We start from the raw sequence: 13481 nt of genomic DNA on the forward strand, positions 1-13481 counted from the left end.
TACTTGAGGATAAATTCACCCACTGTAACTGGCACCAGCCGCCCCTCTCACACTGATATCAGCACATCTATTTTGATACTTACACCGCTAACACACTAATATGCACACTTATGTATTTTGATACTGGCAACCCCACACACTTATCTATTTTGATACTGGCACCACTCACAGCAGGATCATTTTTCGTTAAATCCACACTTACATATTTTGATACTGGCACCACTCACACTGATATCCACACTTACTTTTTTTATACTGGCACCACTCACATGTGAGCTTCCTCCCTTCTTCTTCTTCTATATTTTTCCATTCGTTGAGTAGCGGTAAGGTTTCTTTATTTTTTTTCAGTCTTCACAGAGAAAGACTGATACTCATTTTTTTTTTTACCAACTTTTCTGAATCGATATAGAGAATTGTCACTTGATTGTGTCGGCCATCAATTGACTTGACTTCATCAGTTTATTTATTAGGTCTTTAGAATAAAGGGGTTTTTGCAAAGAGAGTCTTCCACTATGGACTATTCGCAAATAGAGTCGTGTTTGCAAAAAGAGTCTTCCACTGTGGACTATTCTGGGCGCAGGCACATATAGCATGAGGGGGCCATGGCCCCCAATGAATTGCAAAATTGCTTTTATGGTTTATGGCCCTACATGCATGCTTAACTAGTTTAGTGGCTTTACATGCAAGCTTAGTGGCCATGGGCCTCCAAATAATCAATTCAGGCAAAGTGTAAGTTAGTCAGGCCCCATCAAGTGTAAATCCCACCCCGCAAACATGATGTGACGTCAAAAAGGAGTAAAAGTCTGCCGACAATTCACTTAACAGTGGGCGCATCATCCTTGGGGGGAAACGAAATGAATCATAAGAAAAGGGAAATCGATTTTAGGCGAGCCGTGGGAGGGTGGCCGATAAATTCGCACCTAAATAATTCAGTTAGGCCCCATAAGGGGCCGATTTATTGTTGAAGGGGCAACTTTATCAGCTCCCATCGAAGGCAAAAAAGTAGTAATTGGCGTTTGAGATTTTAACAATAAAAGTGGTGTTGAAAATAAACAGGTTTTAATTTTTTAAAAAGGAGGTGGTTTTTAAAATATAAGAAAAAGATGAGATTTGCTGAGGATAAATGACCAAAACATACAAAGAGTTAAATATGACGAATTTTTTTATGACAAAATAAAAGTGGTCTTGCTCGTGTTTCACGAAAGCTTCACCTCTCAATGTGTTACGGTCCCTCCTTTTGGCAAGACCTTATTTTAGAAAGCTTTATTTTGGGCACTGTTATGTTTATTTTTAGCATTGTTACGTTGTCTTTCCTATTTTACTTATTCCATCTTTGGGTTCGCTAGGACACTCGGATTCTTGTCATAGCTGTGTCCCGCATGAATCCGATTTTTTAGGACAAATCAGACTCATTGGATTTTCTTTTAAAATGTGAATCTTGTATATTTTCCCTTTAATGATGTCTTCTTCTTGACATTTTTTTTATTAAAGCACAACCTGCCCTCTTTAAATAAAAACCCTAGTGCCTCGACCCCTTCCTCCTTCTCCTTCAACTCTCTGACTCTCTGAGTAAAGCCTCGATCCTTCAAAACACACACACACACACACACAATTTCTGAAAGATAACGACTTTATTTATATCAAAAGCTAGTACATTAGAGGCACCCAATTTCTGCACCCTAAGTTGTGGCATTACTATTTAAATGTGACATCACTGCCTAATTCTGTTTTAGCATGTTTGATGGACTACTCTATGTCGATGACTATAATTACATACATATGTAAACAAGTTTCAAGAGAAAATATATTCGCAAACTTGTCTCCTATTACAAGGAATACCATCTCTTCAATCATTCCTTCGCCAATTCAAATTCGAAAAACTAGAGTGTCAATACAAATGCAAGAGGACAAGCAATGTCCTATGGCATCTGTGATGACTTGAGATTTTCCATTCTGTCTTAGCAACTTCGCTTGTTGGGAAGGAACACTCCAGCTGGAAACTAGCCAATTAGAATTATAAATGCATGTTTGTGTTGAGCAATATCAAGAAAAGAACTAGACTTTTTGTATAACTATGAAGACCTTTTTACAGGAAAGTGAATCGTGTTAAAAAAAATGAAAAGCAAGGATATTTTACATGTATATACTACTTATATTTGCTAGAACACTGATGGTTATAAATTACATACTCATCTTAACACAAGAAGACTATTTGTCAAACATGGCCTAAATATAAGAATTTGACATTCCAAGAAAAAGGAAACAACACAATCAACATAGCAACAATCAAACGTCTGATAAAAAAGAAAGGTAGGCGTATAGGTGAAAAACACTTTTCATATTATTCAAACCATAAAAATTGGAACAAATTAGATGGTGAGGATTGTCAACTCTCCTTATGGATTTCTCAGTCACCTCTCTGTTTAGTCATCTGCCATGTCCTAGAATAGAAAGCATTAAATCTGGTTCAGTTGTAAGTATTTTCTTTATGTCCAAAGAAAAAGGACATAAAGAAAATGCCAACATAGTTGAGTATGGAATCATGTTCATTTTTACAACATAAAACAAATATTACATCCATTTTTATGTTGAAAGAGCCTTAAGGGAAAATGTCAATCTTTTACCTTGGATAGCTTAGGAAAGACATTCCATATTGATCACAAAAGAAACCATTTAGAAGTTCCTGCATTAAATAAGATTTCTATTATGTTAATACAGAAAATATGCAACACAAACTATATCAAACTAATAGTGGCCAAAGCTAGTTGCAAATGAAAAGAAGATTTTGTAAGGTAACTGTATTATGTTAAAACAAACTAATTAGTGGCAGCATTTGAGAAACTAATAAAAAGGAAGACTCTGAAGTTAGCTCGATATGAGAAGTTCCCATCAGTACATGCCATTAAAGTAACCACTTTAACCATATGGTTAACCTTGTATTTTGCTGAACTGTGAATTTTTTTGAAGTTGCCACCACTACATGCCATTAAAGTAACCACTCTAAACATATGGTTAACCTTGTAGTTTGCTAAACTGTGAACTAAGAACCCTACACTAAAGCCAACCCTAATCAACTGGTCTTTAGAAAGAATTATGTCTTCAATGGAAGGTGGCCAAAGCTAGATGCAAATGAAAACAGCAACCCATGCATGTTCAATCAAAGTTGGATAAATCTCCACCCATGCAAATGTGGCACTACCACTTAATCTCTATTTGTTTCGGATTTTGAGAACCAATTGTGAGTCTTGAATCCAATGATCAGTTCAAGACTCACAATCGGTTCTCAAAATTCAAAACAAGCAAAAAAGAATCATCAGTGATGAAAAAAGACATCCTCCACCCATGCAAATAGAATGCATCAACCATGGCTATTTAGACAGTAAACCAAAGACCCCCATCTTTGAAACCCCCATTACAGCAAACAAGAACTCACCATTCAATTTAAACATACCTCTTCTTTGATGGACGGGCCTTTGTTGCTGGGACAAATTCATGACGAGAGAAGATGCTTCCACGAGAGCACACTTAGTAGGTTGGGGATTTCATCTCTCTCCATCTTCTTCTTCAACCCGTCTTATCAGTAAAGATGAAAATAATTCTAGAGATCCGATGGATCTCTATTTTGGGAGAGAGATATAGAGCAAAAGAGGAGCTCTCGTCCTTGGGTTTGGGAGTTTGGGATAGAGATATAGCGGGAGAGGGGCTCTCGACTAGGGTTTTCGGGTGGGGGAGGAGAGCGAGAGAAAGAGGGCTCTCGATCTAGGGTTTGAGCGTGAGATAAGAGAAAAGAACGAGTGGATGGGTTTACCACTTGGGGGTTAACTTCGTCATTTACGCAAATAGTTAGGGACAAAATTGGAAAAAATTATTAATTTCCGTCTTTCATAACGCGCATAATGAGAATGCCGTATGCTTAGCCCCCATCCAAAACGAATAATCAAAAGTTGGATATTCCTAAGAAATTTTTTTGCTCATCCGTAGGAAAATTTTTTTATATCCCTACGGGAAAATACTGGTTCCCGTAGGTAATAGAATTCCGTAGCCATATGTATGACAATATCCCTACGGATTACTACACAAACCGTAGGTAAAAAGTATATCCCTACGGATAAATTAACACCCGTAGGGATATGGTGCATTTTGCCTACCGATTCTTAATCCGTAGGAAAAAGGTAGACTTCTCCCTACGGACCCAACAGAAGCTAGTAGGGAAAGCCTAGTTTTGTTGTAGTGGGAGGAGCTTGTAGGATCTCTTATCACTCACGAGATGCTCCTCACTAGCCGACAAGACGAGAAGAAGCCAAAAGAGAAGAAGAAGGAAAGTAGATCCCTAGCACTCAAAGCCTCAAAGGCGGAATCATCTTCCTCAAGTGAAGCGGATAATGATGAAGACGAAACTTTAAGAAGATTTAAAAGCTTATGGAGAAAGAAGCACAAGAAGGATAAGAAGAAGAAAGAAGAAAAAGAAAGTGAAGTTGAGGGTGGAATAAGATGTTACAATTGTAAGAAGATAGGACACAAAAAACTGGATTGTCCACTTCTCAAATCTTCATCCTCAAAGTTCAAAGGAAGGAAGAAGGATTGTAAGAAAAACAAAGGCCTTGTAGCCGGTTGGGATGCATCTAGCGCATCAAGCAAAAGCTCTAGTGAAGGGGAAACTAAGAAAGATGATTTATGTTTCATGGCACTCACCCATGAAGATGAGGTAAATTCTAACCCATCTTATTGTTCATCTAGTAGTGATAGTGGTAGCATGTCATATGATGAAGTGTGTAATACTTTGCATACCCAACTTTCAAAAAATAAAGTTCTTAAGAAATCTATTTCAAAACTAGAAAATGAACTTGATTTTTTGAAAAATGAATCATCTTCTTCCAAATCTCAAGCTCAAGTGCAAATTGAAAATTTTATACTTGAGATTGAAACCCTTAAAGGGTGTTTGGATGAGAAATTTTGCCAAATTGTCAAATTACAAAATGTGGCAAGTTCTTCCAAATGTTTTGAAGATGAGAAAAATGAGTTTTTAAATCAAATAACCCATCTTCATAATGAAAATGAAAGACTAAGATTATGTCTTCATGGATTTTTAAACGGTGATAAAATTATTGACATAATCTTAAGGAGGGCTAGTCATAGACCGAAGCATGTTTTCTATGATAGGACTAGTCTATTTAACCCTCATATTAGATGTCATTATTGTGGAATTAATGGACACTATCAATTCCAATGTGCATCTAAAATTAGGAATTGTGTTGGGACCAAGAAAGCTTGGGTTCCCAAAGCCCCCACTTGATTCTATTCATTTGATTAATCCTAGATTAGGGGCAATACCTTAAACTTGAATATCATTCTATTATGGTTTTTAAAATCCCCTATTATGTTATATTTGTATTCTAAATAGGGGGAGTTATTTGATTGAATTTTTTCTTGAAAAAGGGGGAGCCTAAAATTGAAAATTTTATCCCTTTGTTTTTCTAACCATCTTTTTGTTGATGACAAAGGGGGAGAAAAATTTAGTGTTTTTCAAATTGGGGAAGAATCTTGTCTGCTTTTATTGGAAAATCCCTTGTGCTTATCATCATAAAAAAGGGGGAGATTATAAGCCCAATGGTTCTCACCTTGGCATTTCCATCTTCTTTTGATGATTCCAATTCACAAGTGATTTTATGCCACTAATGTGTTTGTATGTCTAAGTTGTAGATTATGAATAGTTGATATCAAGGTTGCTTGGATTGAGGCCAAGAAGCTCTCATTGGACCACATTCGGAAGGCCAAAGACATCGGGATCCAAGAAGCTTGAAGACTTTAAGCAAATCAAGAGAAGATCATTTTAAGTCTTTTTTAGATTGTAAAGATCCAATCCTAGTTTAGGTTATAAGAGGCATAAATGAAGTAATCACACACCCCTAAAAATGAACCAAATATGTAAGTGATTGTCCTTGTGGTGTTCCATGACTTTGGAACCCTCATAACAATTCCATCTATGTAAAGAATTGAAAGCCCATGAAGCCCAAACCAATTCAGCAAACATTCTTGAAAATCTGTTGGAATTAGGCTTCTCGGAGCTCAGAACTCCGAGTGATTCCTCGGAGCTCCGAGAAATGGTCCAGGAGCTATTTTCAATTCCCTGTTTGTATTCCCGGAACTCCAAGAATTTATCGGAACTCAGAGAAAATCTCTCGGAACTCCGAGACCACTATGTCGGGAAAAAATATATAGCCGTTGGGGTTTTTCACAGAATTACGACTATGCCCCCAAACGGTCTTATTTGAGCTTTTCTATATATATGGGTGTTCTAAACTTCCCAATAATTAATCCTAACACTCTAAAAACCCTATTGGAATATCCCAAGAGTGAATTAAGCTTGTTTATGCCTCTCATCCTCTAAACTTAGGATTTGGATCTTTACAATCTAAAAAAGACTTAAAAATGATCTTCTCTTTATTTGCTTCAAGTCTTCAAGCTTCTTGAATCCCGATGTCTTTGGCCTTCCGAATGTGGTCCAATGAGAGCTTCTTGGCCTCAATCCAAGCAACATTGATATCAGCTATTCATAATGTACAACTTAGACATACAAACACATTAGTGACATAAAATCACTTGTGAATTGGAATCACCAAAAGAAGATGGGAATGCCAAGGTGAGAACCATTGGGCTTATAGACTTCATCACAGCCTTAGACCCCCTCATCCTCTTCGAGTCATGCCATTCCGTCCTTCCCTGAGGTAAAAACATTATTAACTTTTGCATCTAAACAATGTCACTATTTGACTTTATATTTCATGGTGTTAATTAAGAATCTATGTATGTAAGGTTGTTCTGATGAGCTTTATAGACCCTGATGTTGAAGTGGGGTGGGGTATTCTTCAGTCCTAGGATCAGATGAAAGTAGTTGGTGGGAAACGATTGGGAGAGGGAATATCCGAAGTCTTAGTCCATGTTCTGTTGGTGGACGATCATGCTTTGATGAAGCCATACGGACAAGCCAGGACTGTCATGGTGTCCATTGGATCATCTGGCGTATGGCCTTCCTACTTTGTAAGTTAATGACTTGTGTACAGTTTCAAAAAAAAAAAAAAAAGTCAATGACTTGTGTACATGCAAGTGGCGTAGGGCATTCTCCTAATTGGTTTCTTTTTTCTTCATTTCCAGGTTAAACTCGATCAGAGCACTTAAGCCGTTCTCTTCTCTTCTTTCTTATGGTAAGTATTATAAGAATTTTTAATTCAGTACTCTATTTATGCTCTAGTTTATATGATTTTTAAATCATTAAGATGGTGTTTGGTGTTTGTTTGTTTGTTTTTTTGTTTTGTTTAAATCATTAAGATGTTTCGGTGCTTGTTGTGTGTGTGTGTGGGGGGGGGGGTATTCATGTGTGTGTTGATGTCTGTTTTCTTGTTTTGGTTAATGATGAGATGGCGGAAGTGGATAATTGTAGTAGTATGTGTATGTTGGGGGTGGAGTTGGAGGTGGGGACTTATAGTCATGGTTTTAAATTTCGACCGAAATCTGAAATTTCCGACCGAAATTTCTGTGGAGACCGACATCAAAATCATATAAACCCGAATTGGTATTTTTATTTCGTTCGAAATTTTGGAATTTTGGTTGAAATTTTGTTTTTTTTTTCTGAAATTTCACCCAAAAACTCATTTTTTATTATTTAATTTAATATTTTACTGAAATTTTGTATTGAATAAAATATTATTTTGCTTGTTTCGTCGGATTTCAGCCGAAATTTCGATTTCTGTGGGGTCCTAAACCGGTACCGAAACTGAAATTTAAAACCATGCTTATAGTAGCATGCGAGGGGGGTGTTGTTTTCTTATTTTGGTTTGTGATAAGATGGTGGAGGTTGGGACTTGTACTCGTACTTGTGTGTGTGTGTGGTGGGGGTGGAGGTTGAGGTTGAGGTGCATATTCATGTATGTTTTAGTGTTTTTTGCTTTTCTTTTCTGGGTTAATGATAAGATTGCGAAGACACATACTTGTAGTAGTATGTGTGTGTTGGGGGTGGTAGTGGTAGAGATGAGTACTTGTAGAAGCATCTAACATTTACATTTTAAATCCTTGTACCTTTTTCATGTATTGTACACTTTAAATTGTATCCTATTTTTCTTTGGCTTACGTGTATTTTACTCTTTAAATGCATTGCTTCACTTTATTTAAATTCTTTTTAACTTTTATTTCTCTTCTATACAGTTGGAGGGTTCGTGATACTCATCTGACTCTACTAGAGAAGAATGCCGACAATAAAGGCAGTTGGTACCCATAGGTTCTGTTCACTTGCGTTCTCGGGAAAGCAAATCCCTGGAAAACAGCCTCTTTTTTCCTTGACAAGACCTTGACAAGACATAATTTTGGTGTTCACTTGCTTTCCAGGGAAAATAGAATTACAGATGTGGAATTTCTACAATAAGTCAAAAAATGACATGGAAAAGCCCATTCCCCCCCTTTAGGGATTTCATTTCCGACCAAAAACACTCGGATTTCGTTTCCCGGGAAAACTAGTGCAAAAAGAAGGGTAAGCAGTTTCCCTGGCAACCTTTCCCTGCACAAGTGAACAGTCCAGAAACAGTCCAGCGAAACCTTTTCCTGCACAAATTCCCTGGATTTCTTTTCCTAATGCCACGTCAGATTCCCGGGAAACATTTTCTTTTCCTTTCCCGGGAAAACAAGTGAACAGAGCCATTGAGAATGAAGAAGATACCACAACATATTTTTATTTTCATTTTCTAGGAGTGCAAGGACTTTGTATGAAGTTGGTTTTAGATGGATTTTGAATAGTTTATTGTAACATAAAAGTGGTTAATGGAGGAAATGATGAGAGAAAAGGTATTCCGTTAGTGAGTTGGAATAAAGTTTGCCTTCCCATTAAAAATAGTGGTTTGGGCATTACGAGAGTTAACGAATTTAATCATGCACTGTTGGGTATATGGTTATGCAGGTTTGGTGATGAACGCTCTCAATTACGGGTTAGAGTTATTGGGAGTAAATATGGTTGGTTGCTGGGGTTATGGGAATCAGGGGATTCCTTTAAGATACAAGGTTTGACAGTGTGGCTGGATATTTTGAAAATGGCTCACTCTTTTATCTTGAACATTAGATTTAGGGTCTATTTGGGGGGATAGGATAAAATTTTGGAATGATGTGTTGTGTGCTGAGAAGCCTCTAATGGATCAGTTCCCAGATCTGTATTGTAATAACCGGTAAAAAATATATATATATACAAATAAATAAAAATGGCCTCATAAGTGGGTAATCATTGGCCATTACTCATTTTTCCCCGAGTTAATCGGGCATGAGGACATCTGGCATAATGGGGCGTACGCGATTCGAACCCAACGCGGAGCGAGGATTGAACGGCTTCCTACCACTAAACCACCGTCCCAGATGTCAACTAAAAATGAGTAGATACTTACACATATAAAAAAATTACCAATAGTCACTATTCATAATTACTATTCACAATAGTCACTATGCAAGATTACTATGCAGAAATACTACGTAAGATTACTATGCAGAAATACTATGCAAGTTCACTATTGAGATAAACTATTCAAAATTACTATTCACAGTAGGACCCACCGAGTACTATTCACAAGCGGGTCCCACCAACAGCGGGTCCCACATCAGCGGGCCCCACACAAACGGGTCCCACATCAGCGGGCCCCACACAAGCGGGTCCCACAACAAGCAGGACCCACAAATAGCGGGACCCAACGCCAGTGGGACCCATCACTAGTGGGAACCACTGCCAGAAGGACACACCGCAACCACTTTCATTAACTCATTGATGAAGCGGGTCACTCCACAACCACTATCATTAATGAGTAGTTGTGAATTTAAGACGGTAGTTGAAAAAAATACCTATAAATAGAGGAAGAGAAGAAGAAGAAAAATAAAAGGAAAGAGAGAGAGAAAAGAGAACGAGAAAGAAGAAAGAGTAAGAGAGAGAGGAAAAAAAGAGAGAGAGGAGAAGAAAAAGGAAATCATCCACTTCATCACTACCAAGGTAAGTCTTTCATATAGATAGTTAAAGTATTTAATATGGTTGGTTCTGTAAGTCTTTCATATAGATAGTTAAAGTATTTAATATGGTTGGTTCTACCACCTATGTAAATAATAGGATAAAGCATGCATAAGAGGCGATAACTCGCTATAGATTATGCAAGTTTTATCATCTTATTTGAACGGTAAAATGCTAGCATAGTAACCGTAAAGTAAACTTTAATCAAAGAAAGGCGAACTGCTGAGCATAGTAGCCCATCTTATTTGAACGGTGAAATGTTAGCATAGTAACCGTAAAGTAAACTTTAATCAAAGAAAGGCGAACTGCTGCGCATAGTAGCCAAGAAATAAACTAAATCAAAGAATGGTGAACTGCTGAGCATAGTAACATGTGGGGTCCACATGAATAGTAACATGTGGGGTCCACATGAATAAGTAACATGTGGGGTCCACATGAATAGTACATGTGGGGTCCATATGAATAGTGCATGCTGGGCCCCATGATTTTAAAAATTTAATAGAAAGAACACTGAACACAGGGAACATTATTTTGGACATAGATGGACATTACCTGGACAGAAAGGACACTGCCTTAAAATATGAATTTGATAAAATTAGAATATATTTACAGGTTATCCACTCCAAGGTGTAAGCTCAAACAAACCTGTGATCAGAAAGCTAAATGTAAGGGTTTCTTATCGTCTAATTCTCTTTTGCTATATTTGATGTAAGGGTTCCCTATCTTTTGATTCTCTTTTTGCTTAACTTGATGTAAGGGTTTTCTTCCATTGATTCTTTTTTACTATATGTAAGGGTTTTCGTCCATTGATTTTCTTTTGATATATGTAAGAGGTTTCTTCCTTTGATTCTCTTTTACTATACTGGATGAAAGTATTTTCTATTCTTTGATTCTCTTTATACGCAATTGCCATAAGAGTTTCTATCCTTCTGAGATACACAACTGATGAGAAATCCAAGGGGGATCCTTTCTTTCAGATCCCATTCCTTTCAGATAAATGACTTTACTGATAAAGCTATAATTCTATTTGTATCCTCGAAACTTGTTTCTGTGAGATATGTTTATGTTTAGGGTTTATCTTGTGATACCCTAATTCTGAATATGGACTGAGTTATGATATGATGACGGGTGGACGCGTTATAGTCCTCCATGTGCACGTGGGTAAAGACGACTCTAGAGAGTGTAAATCTAGAGGATTATGAGCCGAGGTATGGCTATGAATGGGCCGAGATATGGCTATGAATGAAAGCATCTATGCTTAATGAAGTCTATATATATAATTCTATATATATCAAGTTCTGTAAGTTTTCTCTATACGTTTGGAAAGTATGTTGTGCTTATTCTTTCTTTCCATGTTTATAATGTGAGATGTCCTATCTGCAAAATATCATGTTCTTATGAGCTTGACAATTCTACATCACTTGTTGTTTATACCCTACTGGGCTATTTGAGCTCACCCCTTTTTCCTTGTTTTATTGTTCCAACCCCCAGGTGAAGTATAGATGAAAGATGATGAATGCTAGAGTTGAATGCAGAACTGTTCTAAAGAACAAATATGTTTTAAATATGTATCAACTATGTCTTGAATTAAGATGTAATAAGTTAGACCTAATTTCTGTAAACCCTCTAAACGTCGTTGTTGTATTTGAGATCTTGGGAATAATGAAAGTTTTTAAGAAAGATGATGTAATATTCTTCTACGCACCGAGTTGGTATTTCTCCAAAAAATTTGGGGCGTTACATGTATAGAGTTGCTTCTGATAAAGAGGCTTTTGTGGGGGAATGTCTTACCCTTATGGGGGGTGTATTTGTTTGGTCACCGGTTTTCAGGAGGAATTTCTTTGATAGGAGTTAGAGTCGGCATCTCGCTTTCTTAAGCTTCTTGATGGGTGTTACATCAAGAGGAACAGTTTGGATACCACAATTCATGTTGCTGGGCGGGGGGGCATCATCTCCCCAAACTAATTTGTAAACAGTACAAACTGATCCTATTGTTGAAGTTGTGTACTAGATCCCTTGTATTTTCAGTTGGATGTATCCTATCAATTCTTTGGTCAGTAGGAGCTGGGCTTTGTTTCTTCTCTCTTGTAGTATGAGGTGAAAAGAAGCTTGTCGAAGTACCTACATAAAGCCTGTTTGATAAATAGGCCTTTACTTGTTGAATGGCACTGTTTGCATGTATGTTAATTGTTCAAAGCCAAATCATACATTGCTCTGTAATTTGCAGGTTATGCATAATAGTAGCATTCTGGATAAAACTCTTGTACATTTCCAAAATTTAACCTTATGTTGAATGATAAAACTGTCCTAACTTCAAACAGGTCTATTCATTCCTATTCATTCCACAAATTACACTTGCAGCCGTCCTCTTTTTTTTTTTTTTTGAGCATCTATGGTTTCCATTGAAATTTGCCTAGTCTTTTGTGCCCAATGGTCGTGCAATACAAAAACTCACTTGACTTTCTACCATATACTAAGGCCCGGTTTTAGATTTCGAGAATCGATTGTGACTCCCACTTTCTACCTAGATCAAGCAGTAAAATTATTCACCGACTCCAAGATCTTTTCTCCCTATTTGTCCTGTTAACAGCACAAACCCCATAAGGAAGGCAATATAAAATCAACCTAAGTAGTTGATCAAATCAAAGCACAAACGATTTGGCCATAGCATTTGCGATCACTTTGGTAGTAAAAAATAGGGGTTCAACTCGGGTTGATTTTTAGGAATTCGGGCTGAGCTTTTACCTTAAATTGGGCTGGGTTCAGGTTGTTTCTAATTCATTATTTAGCAGAAGCTCAACCCGACCGAACCCAAGTAAATTGGGTTGGGTTCAGGTTGTTTCCAACTCTGGGTGCGTGGGTGACATGGACCGCGGATATCGTGGACCGTGGATATCGGTGGAGATGTTGGTGTGTCGGTGCATGCGTGGACCCCTGTGGAAGAATTTGGATTTTGAGAATTGATTTTTAGTCCAAAATATAATCAGTTTCTTTTACTAAAAATTGATTTTCAAAATCCAAAACGAACAGGGACTTAACTAGTAGCTCCAATGCCGAGACACCTTGTGACCCGTTTTCTGCCACTTAAGCAAACTCTTGTTCTCGTTCACCACAAATGGTTAGTCATCGAATTCTCTATGCCCGTTTATGTTTTGGATTTTATGTCCAAAGCTGAACATTGGACTAACAAAATAAACACAATTTGACTCCGGTAATCAGTTTTGGATTCAAAATTTATTCTAAAAATCCAAAACCTAGCGGTTCTAAAGACCTAATAAATGAAGAATTGATGAGGTCAAGTCAATTGACTAGTCCCAATATGGTTTTCCCTCTTTAGAAAGAAAGAGGATGTATTGTGTCATAATTGTCAACTAATGGATTCTCACGCCTTGGAAATTTTTTGGACTGGAATTAAGAGTTCATAAATTTCATTGAAAGTTGTGACTTTCATGGA

The 13481-nt window shown here is 37.3% G+C and overlaps 1 long non-coding RNA gene across 1 annotated transcript; it reads right to left on the minus strand.

Annotated features, from left to right (window-relative positions):
• Positions 1 to 2313: 2313 nt before the first annotated feature.
• On the minus strand, positions 2314 to 3588 carry LOC143859063 (uncharacterized). The gene is made up of 3 exons (XR_013239125.1): positions 3452 to 3588; positions 2625 to 2683; positions 2314 to 2441 (listed from the first exon to the last, which is right to left on the minus strand). It is a non-coding gene; the product is annotated as an uncharacterized LOC143859063 (long non-coding RNA).
• Between the last annotated feature and the right edge of the window lie 9893 nt (positions 3589 to 13481).

Source organism: Tasmannia lanceolata, unplaced genomic scaffold (genome assembly GCF_043159265.1).
Source record: "Tasmannia lanceolata isolate RefF3 unplaced genomic scaffold, GAP_Taslan_0.1 ptg000029l, whole genome shotgun sequence".
In the NCBI taxonomy this organism is placed as follows: domain Eukaryota; kingdom Viridiplantae; phylum Streptophyta; class Magnoliopsida; order Canellales; family Winteraceae; genus Tasmannia; species Tasmannia lanceolata.